The following is a 16,587-nucleotide window of genomic DNA, read 5'->3' as shown; positions in this document are numbered from 1 at the left end:
AAGTGCACATTCCCAGTGTATCATAATACCCCTGATCCCGCAGATCATCTGCTACAAATATCCCTGTCTATTGGGGCTTTCAGAAACCAATAAGAAGATATTAACCCACATTTTCATAGCTTGGGCTGCTTACTTTGAAATGTTTTCAAGATCACACGCTCAAACAGCAGCCCCATCCAACGCTGATGTGTGTTGGAACCAAGTGCCTCCGCTCATCCTGCCTTTAATAGCACTGCAATGTTATTATGAGTTTTTTCTTCCCCCCGTCGTACATTCGTCTTGTTGCTCTAGCTTCCAAGAAAACTCAATAAAATTCTACATTTTATCCTTCTTGTTTACACTGAATGTCAGCAATGAAAAAAAAAATGTCACAGCTTTTCAATTTCCTTACAATAAACCCATAGCCCTTTTCGGACTAATCCTTGATGACCATTTCAGCAATATAATTAAGAAAGCACATGAAGCAATTAGTACAGAATGTTGCTACAAGCCCTGCGGAAATAGATGGCAATAATTAAAGATATTAAAAAAAAAAAAATCCAAAGAAATCAGATCAATGGCTTTTGAGAATTTCAAAGTATGACCTTGTTTTTTTGTTTTTTTTCCTGCTGCGCGCCCATGAATGGCAAGTTGTTTATAAGCATTGTAAAGTGCCTGATGCATTGGTTACACGTTCACATTTTTGGAGATAAATTACATTTTGCATTAAGTAGACAGACTGTTGTGAAAATTTGCATGCGGTGCATGGCCTATAGCGAAGACTTGTATTAGAGACAACCCATGACAGATTATATTCTAAGCTAAATGGTGATGATAAATTAAATATGAGTTGCCACTCATTTACCCATCGTGTGAATAATTCGTTCCCTGTAACAAGGCCAGCTCTGCATGCCCCAATACTCTCCAGCAACATGAATGATTGAAGCATCACTTGCAACCACTAGGTAGTGGAAGGGTTAACTCCCAAGCAACAAATCTCAATATGTGGAGGTTCTTGTTATCACCTGCAGAATTTTCCAATGGGAAAGAAACTCTATAACCCATCAACAGCCATTATTTGTTTCCCTATGGACAATAGGAATGACCTCTATTCCCCCATTTCATGCATACATTGCATCTAGATATTTAAGAAGAAAGGACTCATAGCCGGTCTTGGTGGGGTGCATTTATTAGGAGGATATACAGATCACTATATGTCTGAGGATGATCTCAGATTAAGTATTATACTTAAGGTAATGTTTTAGATGTCCCATGTTGGCCATGAAGTCAACACTCGGAAGCTGTAGGCACCAGTTCTCCAAATGTTCAGTGCCATATGGTTCATCTCTTTAGGTTCAGTCATCTGGGGAGCACTTGGTAGGCATTAGGGATGTGTTGAGTGCCCTTTTTTTGATGCTTGTCCCCTAAGGGTGGCCAGATGCAGCCCATCAAAAAGGAGGCAATGCTACAGACTCAAGCACTGCTTGCAACAATCAAGCCAAGTTATAGCTAACATAACCAAAAATGAGTTCTCGCCAACAAAAGGGCTCATTGTCAAAGTAATTTTCGAACATGGTGGAAAATCGGCTCACAATCAATCTTCACCTGTTTCCACTTTTATAGAAAAAGAAGAACATGATTTTAACATGTGTGGACTGCATATGTGTGCTAACTTAATCAAGAAGTGCATAAGGCTGCATTCATACTTGTAGCCTGAAGCTCCAAAAACGCTCGGACTTAAAAAATCAATTGTTCTCTGTGGTGCCTGTTCACACCTGATTGCGTGAACAGGCACCATAGAGAACAATTGATTTTTTTAGTTTGAGCGTTTTTGGAGCTTTGAGCTTCAAGCTACCAATCGCTCAAGTGTTAGTGCAGCTTTAGGGTCTCACCATCACAAGGTTGAGAGTGTGACTTTTTCCTGCTATCATTACCTGTCAGAGAGCTGTCCATCTAAGGATAGTCTACATTTGTTCACAGACTCACAGATCTCATGGCTGACTTCAAGGTATGTCAGTTGTAATGGTATCATCATGACCACCATTCCCTTGAAAGACTGCTGACTACAAATTACCTCGTCATTACCGAATTCCCAATGTCATGTACTGTTTTTTTTTGCCAGGGGCTAAATGTTGCCAATTTATATAATGATACATCAAATCAATGGTTCCCAACCTCAGACCTCAAGTCCCCCCCATGTTTTCAAGATTTCCTTCACCTTAAATGGGTGCTTTAAATTAATGTCAATGGTTTGGAATTTATGATAGCTATTTTATCTAAGGGAAATTTCCTAAACATGGCCTCTTGGGGGGGTACTTGGGGAATGAGGTTGGAAAACGCTGCATTAAATGAATGATGCAAAAGGAAGCCAAAAACCTTGTTTGAACTGCTGCTTACAACATTTTTGCAGCTTAATGGTGGCCATACACGCTTTGATTTTATTATCCGATCAATGTGTGATTCGATTAAAATGATCGCCTAGTCATAACTTCCCTTCAGAGTCAATCAATCTGAATCAATTGGTCAGGGCAGAAAATGATCAATCATTTTAGGTCAGAACTCAAATGCTTTGGTCGTGAATTTGATCATAGTTTGATCAATCAGGATATGAGTTTGCATGGTGGAAACAGAGGAACGATCCACAACTGATATTCGCATCTTTTAACCATCCATTGAAATCTGCTTCCGCATGTGTCAGTCACTTGCGTTGTCGACTATTGATCGATTATTATTGAGATCGGAAAGGAAATCGATCAAGTATAGAAGCATGTATGGCCACTATGGTTGGCAAAAATGGATCATGTATTCCTGTATGTCTTTTGCAGTTCTCAAAGGTATCACAGAGCTTGCTTTCATTTCCCAGTGTATGGCCAGGCACATCGAATGCTAGCAGCAAGTGAAGAGAGCTTTCCAATATTCCAACACGGTTGCTAGAGCTGTAGAGACGGATTGTCCGCTGAAGCTCCATAAACTTCTATGGGGACGCTGTCCGAGGTGCTGAAATCCCGCTAATAGAGTTGCATTCATTTCCAGACACCTGCTGGATATGAATGCTGCTAGATAGCCCAGGAATGGAACAGTCATCCCCAGTGGGCTCTATTTATTGGAGGCACATGGATTCCAATGCCTGCAAATAATTCCCTTGCAACACAATGCAATGCCTAACTAAGCCGCAATTTAAGTGCATGCACAGCTATTACACATTCTAAAAAAAAAATAAATGGTTGCAATTAATTGAATATTAAAAGCTTTGATTTGCAAGATACTAAACAGACTTCAGATGCTTGTTACATGTCCAGCTGCACAGATTACAGAGTCTGCATCCAACTAGCCTTTGCCTACAGGGATGCAAAGGACCACAGTGATGTGCCAAGTGCACTAGCCATCAGTAACCACATCTTACCCTTCTGTCCATTTAATACAAATCAGAGCAATGATTTGTGATCACTGATCAGCTGCTGTGGTCACTGAACGACCACATTGCACATTACAATAAAATCTATCATATGCAGTACCTGTCAGTTGGAGCAGGGAGATGGAGCTGCAGATTCCGATAGGTGTAGGATCCAGTCTTCCAGGCTCCTGAGATGGGCATCCAGGGTTCCCCCACCTCCCAACCCACCCTGGTCAATGCCCTGTGGCACGATTGTATATCCAGGACCCAGATGGACAGAGCCTTGTATGGGGGAGGATGAGAAGGGACCCAGCGATCCACACTGCACACTGATCTCCAGCAAGTCAGACGGTGCCACCTGCTTCCCTCCTCTCTGTGCTGCATCCAGCACACTAGGTGCAAGATAGGGGGTCCTGGTTTTGGTGGAGGTGCTGAGAATCAGAGGTCCCAGGTGAAATCTCAGATCATGCTTGCTGACAAGTGTTCCAGATCCTCACGCCTGAGCAAGTGTGAATAATACACTCCTACACCTCTGCACAGCCTCTAGATCCTAACTCCTTCCCTGCCACAGTCATCACTGGCAAGGAGAGTGTGTCTGCTAAAGGGGGGGGGGGGGTCACCCCTCTAGATAACAGTAATAATAATAACCAATCTATAATTCTCAATGCTGATTATTAAAGCTTGACTCCAGGCAGGTTTAACAATGCAGGTCTGTATCCATTTAAAGGAAAAATCCACCTTTTGCAAAAATAATAATAAGTGCATGCATTTTCAAAAAGCAAACAATTTGCATTGATTTATTTAGGTATTTATTTCATCATTATTTTTGCATTACAGACTAAAAAGCATTGCAGCCAGGTTCAAAAGAAGAAGGAAGAGTCTGCAGCTTTTGTATCTATTAAAGCAAAACCACCTTTTGCAAAAAATAAATGCTCCCATGGGATTGCACTCTGCACTATTCACACAAAGAAATTCCAAATACAACCATTAAATGATGTGAAAAAAAGACGCAAAACACCAAGTTGACGTAAATTGGTAGCAACACTTTTATTGGTTTCAAATATTTTTAGACCAGCAGAAATAACATAATAAATCCATTACATCAAGATATAACACTTTAAACCAGTGGTCTCCAAACTGTGGTCAGGGGGCCTGATGCGGCCATTTGCTTACTTTTATCCAGCCCTTGGGGCACTATTCCTCCTACTAATACCAACAATTGAGGCATAATTTCTCCCACTTACACCAATGATGGGACACTATTCCTCCAACTGACACCACTATACTACTATTCCTCCAACTGATACCAATAATGGGCACTATTCCTCCAACTGATACCAATAATGGGCACTATTCCTCCAACTGACACCACTATACCACTATTCCTCCAACTGATACCAATAATGGGCACTATACCTCCAATTGATACCAATAATGGGCACTATTCCTCCAATTGATACCAATAATGGGCACTATTCTTCCAACTGACACCACTATTCCTCCAACTGACACCACTATACCTCCAACTGATGGCAATAATGGGCACTATTCCTCCAACTGACACCACTATACCACTATTCCTCCAACTGTTGCCAATAATGGGCACTATTCCTCCAACTGACACCACTATACCACTATTCCTCCAACTGATATTAATAATGGGCACTATTCCTCCAACTGACACCACTATACCACTATTCCTCCAACTGATACCAATAATAGGCACTATTCCTCAACAGACACCACTATACCACTATTCCTCTAACTGATACCAATAATAGGCACTATTCCTCCAACTGACACCACTATACCACTATTCCTCCAACTGATACCAATAATGGTCACTATTCTTCCAACTGACACCACTATACCACTATTCCTCCAACTGACACCACTATACCACTATTTCTCCAACTGATACCAATAATAGGCACTATTCCTCCAACTGACACCACTATACCACTATTCATCCAACTGATACCAATAATGGTCACTATTCTTCCAACTGACACCACTATACCACTATTCATCCAACTGATACCAATAATAGGCACTATTCTTCCAACTGACACCACCAATAGGAACATACGTCCTGCCACTGATTCCAACAGTGGGGCACTATTCCTCCCAGTGATACCTACAATTGTGCTCAATGCCTCCCACTGACATCAATGATGGTGTACTATTCCTCCCACTGACACCAATGATGAGGTATTGTTTACTCCCACTGACACCAGGACATTTAAAATCTGAAGGACAGTAAACTGGCCCATTGTTTAGAAAGTTTGGAGACCCCTGCTTTAAACAATGCTTAGTCATAATGACTCAAGCAAATAAATCACTTCAAAATATGATAAAGTCCCCCTTTGATACAAAAGTGACAAACCATATAAAGTGCTCATGATGCGACGGACGGACGGGGGAGGGGTAGTGGTTACCTGTTTTGCTTGTTCTGATCACCAGAAATAGCCTTACAGCATGACCCCCTCCAGCTTCTAGAAGGTTCCCTCACACACCATTGGACAGTTTTTTTTACCTGTTCCAAGGTGCGTGAGAAATTTAAAGGGGCAGTACACCAGCAATTCTCTTATTAAAGTAATTGGCATTTTTGCTGCAACATTCATCCTCAAGCCAGAGCCAAACCCATGAAAATGTTTCCAAATAAATTGTGCCCACTTTCTATGTTAGCAAAAAGCAAAAATATGCATTTATTATTTTTTTATGCATGAAAGCCTACAAAGCATTGCAACTGTGATCAAAGGAGGAAGAGTCTGCACCTTCCTCCAGTTGCAGGCCCATACCTCAGGATGGACCTTCAGCTATAGAGATGGAGGAGGTGTCAATGGACTATAGGTGCAGTGACATCTCTGACAACTGTGCTACATTGAGACCTACAGTTAAAGTGGTTGTAAAGGCTCAACGTTTTTTACCTTCATACATTCTTTGTATGAAGGTAAAAAACTTTCTGTGTGTCGTCCCCCCAATACTTTCCTAAGCCCCATTGCAATCCAGCGATGTGAATGAGAGCCTCAGCTGTCAGGGGACTCTCCCTCTTAATTGGCTGAGACAACAGTGGGAGCCATTGGCTCCTGCTGCTATCAATTACAGTCAGTGAGCCAACAAGGAGAGAGAGGGGGCAGGGTCAAGCTGGGGCTCTGTGTGTGAATGGACATACAGAACAGGGGCTTGGGATTGAGACTGCTTGGGTGCCCCATAGCAAGCTGCTTACTCTGGGGACACTCGGCAGGAGGGAGGGGCCAGGAGTGCCAGCGGGGGACCTGAGAAAAAGTCCTAGGCTTCTCTGTGCAACACCACTACACAGAACAGAAAGATTTACATGTTTGTTATAAAAAAATGCCTTTAATATCACTTTAACTGGCTGTGCTGGCAGATGGGACTTGTAGTTTTGTTCTCAGATTCCTGTGAATGATTGGTGCAGCTGTGTAGGCAGAGGTGGCAGGAACTGGTGGGAAGAGGGATACCAAGGAACTGTAAGAGTAAGGTTCAGTTTGAGGGTGGGGGGCTCTGCAGGCTGGCAACATTACATTACATGTCCATGCTCAGAAAGGTGGAACTATTAAGGTGATAACTACCTGAATGTGACTTAGTATCAGCCTCTTGCAGCTCTGTACAGCCGAGCTCAGACGTGGGAGGGGGAGGGCAGGACAGGGATCAAGTCAGGGGTGCTGCATGCAAATGTGTTGACAAGGAGCGTGCTGATTGGATGAGAGAGCAGAGTGACAGAGAGATGTCTTCGTTGATCTGCTGCTTCTCCTTTCACTGTCCTATCACATACAGGGGAGAGGGACAAGACCTGTACTTGTTTTTGAACTGCAGCAGAGGACAATGAAGTCTCCTGTTCTGCCATACAGAGCTTTGAAACCTAGGTGGGCAGAAATACAAATCGTTTGGTAGGTACATTAGTGTATTTAGTTGTTTGCCTGGAGTTCAGCTTCCAATATTCTAACACAGTTACTGGCTCAGCATAACAAGACATTCAATAACACATTACAATTTTGAGACACAATTGGGCTGATTCATTAAACCTGCAGAAAAGCAAAGCACACATTTTTGAGTCAGTGGAAAAAGCCACCAATCAGAGTCTAAGCAGTATTAAACCCAAAACCAAAAATGTAATATATTGCAGGTTACCAGTAATTGTATATAGTGCCTCCACTCTGGATGAAGGAGCACGGGGGGCACAGCAGACAGCAGCATTGTTAATCTGGGTGGGGGGACCTGTTCGATGTGCTAGCAGATTTAGATACACGTTGAGGCCAAACTCCAGCTCACATTGCAGTTACACAAGCAGTTCGAGCACTTTCCTTTGGGATACAGGTTTTACATAAATAAATACAAACTGATCATTGTAAGCATTCCCGTCAGTAGTAAATGGTTTGTTTTAACACTCTTAACTGATTTGCAGGAGAGCATGTTCCACTGAAAAACAACAGACTTACTGGCCAGATCACCAGGTGAAAATAAAGGAAAGAAAGCCTAAAAACGAAAACTAATGGAGTCATCACATCTAAGAATTGGTAAGCTGCAATCTATTAAATTATTGCTTTTGGATTTTATGCCACTAATCCTTTGAATACTCCATGGTGGATGTTCGCTGTGGAATGACAATTCACCAAGGAACATTGATTTACTCCTTTTTTGATCAGCAAATGGGTCCTAAACCCTTTAATCAGCTCATTTTGTAAATCCCCAGTACAGGCAGCTTAATCAACGCTTCAGCCCACACTTATGAGATCATATGAGGGTTGATGTCACAGCAGGAAGGGGAAAATGGTCACACTGCCTCAAGTCAGCTGTAATGGGACCTCAGAGGGATCTAATAATGGGTCTACATGACCTCTTTACCACCACACTCCACATGGGGCAGATTATGAATATCCTTTGATTATGTGACAAAGTGACGTTTCTGTTTTGATGCGTTATATTGATTTCCAGAAAACGTGCAAGCATTTGGCCCAGTTTTCTGTGTGGATACTCTATTAAGGAAGAAGCAGAACCATATCAACATATATAACAAGGCAATGTAGGAGTCAATTGGGTCAGATCAAATGTCAAAGAGTAGGTACCAAGAACAGAAACAGAAGTTCAAAGACCAGATGCTGAAAGAAGGTCTAGAAATAGACTAAAATTTTAAAGGGCCACAATTCAGGCTCACAGATCCAGTCTGGACAATGCCAATCACAAATTTATGATGTATGTAAGGAAATCCTCAATACAGAGTAGGGATCTACACATTTTTTAAACAAAGAGCTAGTTTACTGTCCTTCAGACTTTAAGGGGGCCAGACTGTGCCCAGTTGGAGTAAACAATGGTGCATTGTTGGTATTTGGAGGTGAAATAGTTGGTATCAGTGGAAGATAGAGTCCCCCATCATTGGTGTCAGCAGGAGGAATAGTGCCCCATCATTGTCAGTGGAAGGAATAGTACCCCATCATTGGTATCAGTGGAAGGGATAGTACCCCATTGTTGGTGTCAATGGGAGGAATTATGCCCCGTTATTAGTGTTAGTGGGAGGAATTGTGCCCCATCATTGGTATCAGTGGGAGGAATAGTGCCCCATCATTGGTGTCAGTTGGAGGAATAGTGCCCCATCATTGGTATAAGTGTGAGGAATAGTGCCCTATCACTGGTATCAGTGGGAGGAATAGTGCCCCATCATTGGTGTCAGTGGGAGGAATAGTGCCCCATCATTGGTGTCAGTGGGAGGAATAGTGTCCCATCATTGGTGTCAGTGGGAGGAATAGTGCCCCATCATTGGTATCAGTGGCAGGAATAATGCCTCAAAGGCCGGATAAAGGCAAGCAAAGGGCTGCATCTGGCCCCCGGGCTACAGTTTGGAGACCACTGATATAGAGGACCAGTAGGCAGAGTGGATTTTTATGATATTCCTTCATCACTGGTTGTGAGGCTGAAAATTTGGAGGTGAAATAGTTGGTATCAGTGGAAGATAGAGTCCCCCATCATTGGTGTCAGCAGGAGGAATAGTGCCCCATCATTGTCAGTGGAAGGAATAGTACCCCATCATTGGTATCAGTGGAAGGAATAGTACCCCATTGTTGGTGTCAATGGGAGGAATTATGCCCCGTTATTGGTGTTAGTGGGAGGAATTGTGCCCCATCATTGATATCAGTGGGAGAAATAGTGCCCCATCATTGGTGTCAGTAGGAGGAATAGTGCCCCATCATTGGTATAAGTGTGAGAAATATTGCCCTATCACTGATGTCAGTAGGAGGAATAGTGCCCCATCACTGCTATCAGTGGGGGGAATAGTGCCCCATCATTTGTGTCAGTGGGAGAAATAGTGCTCCATCATTGTTGTCAGTGGGTGGAATAGTGTCCCATCATTGATGTCAGTAGGAGAAATAGTGCCCCATCATTGGTGTCAGTTGGAGGAATAGTGCCCCATCATTGGTATAAGTGTGAGAAATAGTGCCCTATCACTGGTGTCAGTTGGAGGAATAGTGCCCCATCATTGGTATAAGTGTGAGGAATAGTGCCCTATCACTGGTGTCAGTAGGAGGAATAGTGTCCCATCACTGCTATCAGTGGGGGGAATAGTGCCCCAGCATTGATATCAGTGGGGGGAATAGTGCCCCATCATTGATATCAGTGGGAGAAATAGTGCCCCATCATTGGTATCAGTGGGAGGAATAGTGCCCCATCGTTGGTATCAGTGAGAGGAATAGTGCCTCACCATTGGTGTCAGTAGGAGGAATAGTGCCCCATCACTAGTATCAGTGAGAGAAATAGTGCCCTATCACTGGTGTCAGTAGGAGGAATAGTACCCCATCACTGGTGTCAGTAGGAGGAAGAGTGCTCCATCACTGGTGTTAGTGGGAGGAATAGTGTCCTATTATTAGTATCAGTAAGATGAATAGTGCCCCATCATTGGTATCAGTAAGAGGAAGAGTGCTCCATCATTGGTGTCAGTGGAAGGAATAGTGTCCCATTGTTGGTATCAGTAGGAGGAATAGAGCCCCATCATTGGTGTCAGTGGGAGGAATAGTGCTCCATCATTGGTGTCAGTGGGAGGAATAGTGTCCCATCATTGATGTCAGTGGGAGAAATAGTGCCCCATCATTATAAACAATAATATAGTGCAGCGCTAAATCAATAGCATCAATAAATCAAAACATGTATATAAATATACCACATAATAATAATAATAATAATAAAGTGATATAACTCACAACACACTATATATAAAGTGCAAAAACTGCTCCAACAAAAGTGTTCACAAGAAGTGTACACTGAGGTCCCACAAAACCTCAGAAACGTGCAATAATAAACTCTATAAATGTGTATTAAATCATATAATAATATTGAACGCAAACCCCCATTTATAAAATGCAAATCCCCTATAAAAAAACTCTCACTGTGACCAGTGTTAATGTGATCAATGTATACTATAATAATCAATGTAAAAAACACTCCAAAAGTCCATAAAACATACAAAACAGTGCTTCAAACAGCAATGTCTCATGCAGAGTGATAATAGTGACAATTAGAGATGAGCGAATCGAACCAGGCGAACCGGAATTCGAGTCGAATTTCAGGAAATATTCGATTTGCGTCGAATCCGAAATTTTGCCTACTTCGGGTGCGCGAATCGAATATTTCCCGATCAGCCGGCAAAAGTGTCCCTGCAGTGAGCTCCGCTATTTCTGACAGTTCTCTGACAGAAGGAACACATGTTTAGCGGTTGAAACATTGTATCTATTAGTTTCCATTTAGGATACAGATGTTTCAACCGCTGTACATGTGAAGAAGCTGTCAGAGAACTGTCAGAAATAGAGGAACTCTGCACATACACTTTTTGCCGGCTTAGAAATATTCTTATTTTCATCCTACTTCTTCTTCTTCTTCATCCTCATCCTCATCCTCTTCTTCTGAGGATGAGGATGAAGAAGAAGAAGAAGAAGAAGAAGTAGGATGAAAATAAGAATATTTCTAAGCCGGCAAAAAGTGTATGTGCAGAGTTCCTCTATTCTGCAGATACACTTAGAGGAGCTCTGCAGATACACTTAGAGGAGCTCTGCAGATACACTTTTTGCCGGCTTGGAATTAATATTATTTTCATCCTACTTCTTCTTCTTCTTCTTCATCCTCATCCTCATCCTCAGAAGAAGAAGAAGAGGATGAGGATGAAGAAGAAGAAGAAGTAGGATGAAAATAAGAATAATTCCAAGCCGGCAAAAAGTGTATGTGCAGAGCTCCTCTATTTGTATCTGCAGAGCTCCTCTAAGTGTATCTGCAGAATAGAGGAACTCTGCACATACACTTTTTGCCGGAAACCGCTGTATGGAGGGAATGTCCCAGAACTGTCAGAAATAGACTATTTCTGACAGTTCTGGGACATTCCTTCCATACAGCGGTTGAAACATTGTATCTATTTGTTTCCATAAATGGATCCATTTATGGAAACAAATAGATACAATGTTTCAACCGCTGTATGGAGTGAGTGTCCCAGAACTGTTAGAAATAGTCTATTTCAGACAGTTCTATGACATTCCCTCCATACAGCGGTTGAAACCGCTGTATGGAGTGAATGTCCCAGAACTGTCAGAAATAGACTATTTATGACAGTTCTGGGACATTCACTCCATACAGCGGTTGAAACATTGTATCTATTTTTTTCCATAAATGACATTCTGCAAATACACTTAGAGGAGCGCTGCAGATACACTTTTTGCCAGCTTGGAATTAATCTTATTTTCATCCTACTTCTTCTTCATCTTCTTCTTCTTCATCCTCATCCTCATAAGAAGAAGAAGAGGATGAGGATGAAGAAGAAGAAGAAGTAGGATGAAAATAAGAATAATTCCAAGCCGGCAAAAAGTGTATCTGCAGCGCTCCTCTAAGTGTATCTGCAGAATGTCATTTATGGAAAAAAATAGATACAATGTTTCAACCGCTGTATGGAGTGAATGTTCCATAACTGTCAGAAATAGACTATTTATGACAGTTCTGGGACATTCACTCCATACAGCGGTTGAAACCGCTGTATGGAGGGAATGTCATAGAACTGTCAGAAATAGACTATTTATGACAGTTCTGGGACACTCACTCCATACAGCGGTTGAAACATTGTATCTATTTGTTTCCATTTGTTTTCATCTCTAAGGGCATTTAAATTAAAGGTACAGTGTTCTGCACTAATTTAAAGGCTCTCTGAAGCCTAGAAACCCTTTTAATAAGTTAACTTCGTAGCGAATTAATTCGCATCGAATCGAATTTCATACTGGAATTCGCCGAATCGAATTTTTGAGAAATTCGCTCATCTCTAGTGACAATATCTGTGAAAGTGTCAGTGCACTTATCCTCCTGTGGCTAAAATACCCCCTCACCTCCACTCTGCGACCCAAAGGGCCACTATGCCTTCAGGATCACTCCTAGATCCTTCTCCAATGCTGGCTGGTATCCTCAGTACTTCACCTGTAGTCCCCCTCTCAGGTTAGAAATAAGTACTCCAGGCCTTTCAGGGTAGATACACCAACTAAATATACCCTTCACCATGGACCATGGTGGGAAAGAAAAAGATCCTGTGGCCCCTGGATATGGACAAGGAGGTGGCATGTGGTATTGACCATTAGGTGAGCAGGCAGCCATGGAGTGATGACATGTCCTTCCTACACATACCAGAGCAGGAATACCACATGCCGCCTCCTTGTCCATATCCAGGGGCCACAGGATAGTGTGTGAGTTATATCACTTTATTATTATTATGTGGTATATTTATATGCATGTTTTGATGTATTGATGCTATTGATTTAGCGCTTCACTGTATTATTTTTTATGGTATTTTACTGTTAAGGTATCAGTTTTGAGTGTCAGCTGCTTCATTGTATAGGTATTTACTCCATATAAGCGCAGGAGGATTTTCTATATATTTTTCATAGTGCCCCATCATTGGTGTCAGTGGGAGGAATAGTGCCCCATCATTGGTATCAGTGGGAGGAATAGTGCCCCATCATTGGTGTCAGTGGGAGGAATAGTGCCCCATCATTGGTATCAGTGGGAGGAATAGTGCCCCATCATTGGTATCAGTGGGAGTAATAGTGCCCCATCATTGGTGTCAGTTGGAGGAATAGTGCCCCATCATTGGTATAAGTGTGAGAAATAGTGCCCTATCACTGGTGTCAGTTGGAGGAATAGTGCCCCATCATTGGTATAAGTGTGAGGAATAGTGCCCTATCACTGGTGTCAGTAGGAGGAATAGTGTCCCATCACTGCTATCAGTGGGGGGAATAGTGCCCCAGCATTGATATCAGTGGGGGGAATAGTGCCCCATCATTGATATCAGTGGGAGAAATAGTGCCCCATCATTGGTATCAGTGGGAGGAATAGTGCCCCATCGTTGGTATCAGTGAGAGGAATAGTGCCTCACCATTGGTGTCAGTAGGAGGAATAGTGCCCCATCACTAGTATCAGTGAGAGAAATAGTGCCCTATCACTGGTGTCAGTAGGAGGAATAGTACCCCATCACTGGTGTCAGTAGGAGGAAGAGTGCTCCATCACTGGTGTTAGTGGGAGGAATAGTGTCCTATTATTAGTATCAGTAAGATGAATAGTGCCCCATCATTGGTATCAGTAAGAGGAAGAGTGCTCCATCATTGGTGTCAGTGGAAGGAATAGTGTCCCATTGTTGGTATCAGTAGGAGGAATAGAGCCCCATCATTGGTGTCAGTGGGAGGAATAGTGCTCCATCATTGGTGTCAGTGGGAGGAATAGTGTCCCATCATTGATGTCAGTGGGAGAAATAGTGCCCCATCATTATAAACAATAATATAGTGCAGCGCTAAATCAATAGCATCAATAAATCAAAACATGTATATAAATATACCACATAATAATAATAATAATAATAAAGTGATATAACTCACAACACACTATATATAAAGTGCAAAAACTGCTCCAACAAAAGTGTTCACAAGAAGTGTACACTGAGGTCCCACAAAACCTCAGAAACGTGCAATAATAAACTCTATAAATGTGTATTAAATCATATAATAATATTGAACGCAAACCCCCATTTATAAAATGCAAATCCCCTATAAAAAAACTCTCACTGTGACCAGTGTTAATGTGATCAATGTATACTATAATAATCAATGTAAAAAACACTCCAAAAGTCCATAAAACATCCAAAACAGTGCTTCAAACAGCAATGTCTCATGCAGAGTGATAATAGTGACAATTAGAGATGAGCGAATCGAACCAGGCGAACCGGAATTCGAGTCGAATTTCAGGAAATATTCGATTTGCGTCGAATCCGAAATTTTGCCTACTTCGGGTGCGCGAATCGAATATTTCCCGATCAGCCGGCAAAAGTGTCCCTGCAGTGAGCTCCGCTATTTCTGACAGTTCTCTGACAGAAGGAACACATGTTTAGCGGTTGAAACATTGTATCTATTAGTTTCCATTTAGGATACAGATGTTTCAACCGCTGTACATGTGAAGAAGCTGTCAGAGAACTGTCAGAAATAGAGGAACTCTGCACATACACTTTTTGCCGGCTTAGAAATATTCTTATTTTCATCCTACTTCTTCTTCTTCTTCATCCTCATCCTCTTCTTCTGAGGATGAGGATGAAGAAGAAGAAGAAGAAGAAGAAGTAGGATGAAAATAAGAATATTTCTAAGCCGGCAAAAAGTGTATGTGCAGAGTTCCTCTATTCTGCAGATACACTTAGAGGAGCTCTGCAGATACACTTAGAGGAGCTCTGCAGATACACTTTTTGCCGGCTTGGAATTAATATTATTTTCATCCTACTTCTTCTTCTTCTTCTTCATCCTCATCCTCATCCTCAGAAGAAGAAGAAGAGGATGAGGATGAAGAAGAAGAAGAAGTAGGATGAAAATAAGAATAATTCCAAGCCGGCAAAAAGTGTATCTGCAGCGCTCCTCTATTTGTATCTGCAGAGCTCCTCTAAGTGTATCTGCAGAATAGAGGAACTCTGCACATACACTTTTTGCCGGAAACCGCTGTATGGAGGGAATGTCCCAGAACTGTCAGAAATAGACTATTTCTGACAGTTCTGGGACATTCCTTCCATACAGCGGTTGAAACATTGTATCTATTTGTTTCCATAAATGGATCCATTTATGGAAACAAATAGATACAATGTTTCAACCGCTGTATGGAGTGAGTGTCCCAGAACTGTTAGAAATAGTCTATTTCAGACAGTTCTATGACATTCCCTCCATACAGCGGTTGAAACCGCTGTATGGAGTGAATGTCCCAGAACTGTCAGAAATAGACTATTTATGACAGTTCTGGGACATTCACTCCATACAGCGGTTGAAACATTGTATCTATTTTTTTCCATAAATGACATTCTGCAAATACACTTAGAGGAGCGCTGCAGATACACTTTTTGCCAGCTTGGAATTAATCTTATTTTCATCCTACTTCTTCTTCATCTTCTTCTTCTTCATCCTCATCCTCATAAGAAGAAGAAGAGGATGAGGATGAAGAAGAAGAAGAAGTAGGATGAAAATAAGAATAATTCCAAGCCGGCAAAAAGTGTATCTGCAGCGCTCCTCTAAGTGTATCTGCAGAATGTCATTTATGGAAAAAAATAGATACAATGTTTCAACCGCTGTATGGAGTGAATGTTCCATAACTGTCAGAAATAGACTATTTATGACAGTTCTGGGACATTCACTCCATACAGCGGTTGAAACCGCTGTATGGAGGGAATGTCATAGAACTGTCAGAAATAGACTATTTATGACAGTTCTGGGACACTCACTCCATACAGCGGTTGAAACATTGTATCTATTTGTTTCCATTTGTTTTCATCTCTAAGGGCATTTAAATTAAAGGTACAGTGTTCTGCACTAATTTAAAGGCTCTCTGAAGCCTAGAAACCCTTTTAATAAGTTAACTTCGTAGCGAATTAATTCGCATCGAATCGAATTTCATACTGGAATTCGCCGAATCGAATTTTTGAGAAATTCGCTCATCTCTAGTGACAATATCTGTGAAAGTGTCAGTGCACTTATCCTCCTGTGGCTAAAATACCCCCTCACCTCCACTCTGCGACCCAAAGGGCCACTATGCCTTCAGGATCACTCCTAGATCCTTCTCCAATGCTGGCTGGTATCCTCAGTACTTCACCTGTAGTCCCCCTCTCAGGTTAGAAATAAGTACTCCAGGCCTTTCAGGGTAGATACACCAACTAAATATAC

At 41.9% G+C, this 16,587-nt stretch overlaps 1 protein-coding gene across 5 annotated transcripts in view; it reads right to left on the bottom strand.

The window, feature by feature from the left end:
- The window catches only part of GRM5 (glutamate metabotropic receptor 5), a 546,141-nt gene that overhangs the window by 514,342 nt on the left and 15,212 nt on the right, over positions 1 to 16,587 (bottom strand). For 3 of the 5 annotated variants that reach the window (XM_089656644.1, XM_089656668.1, XM_089656659.1), the window contains exon 1: positions 3,495 to 3,941. The exons of the other annotated variants lie outside the window; for them this stretch is intronic. The gene's annotated coding sequence lies outside the window, so the exon portion shown is untranslated. Of the gene's footprint in view, positions 1 to 3,494; positions 3,942 to 16,587 lie in introns of those variants that run through there. 5 annotated transcript variants of the gene reach the window in all.

This window comes from Staurois parvus, unplaced genomic scaffold, assembly GCF_062004578.1.
Source record: "Staurois parvus isolate SC_StPar_1 unplaced genomic scaffold, SC_StPar_1.0 ptg000027l, whole genome shotgun sequence".
In the NCBI taxonomy this organism is placed as follows: Eukaryota; Metazoa; Chordata; class Amphibia; order Anura; family Ranidae; genus Staurois; species Staurois parvus.
Note: the sequence above shows the minus strand (reverse complement) of the source record. Positions and strands in the feature narration are given on the sequence as shown.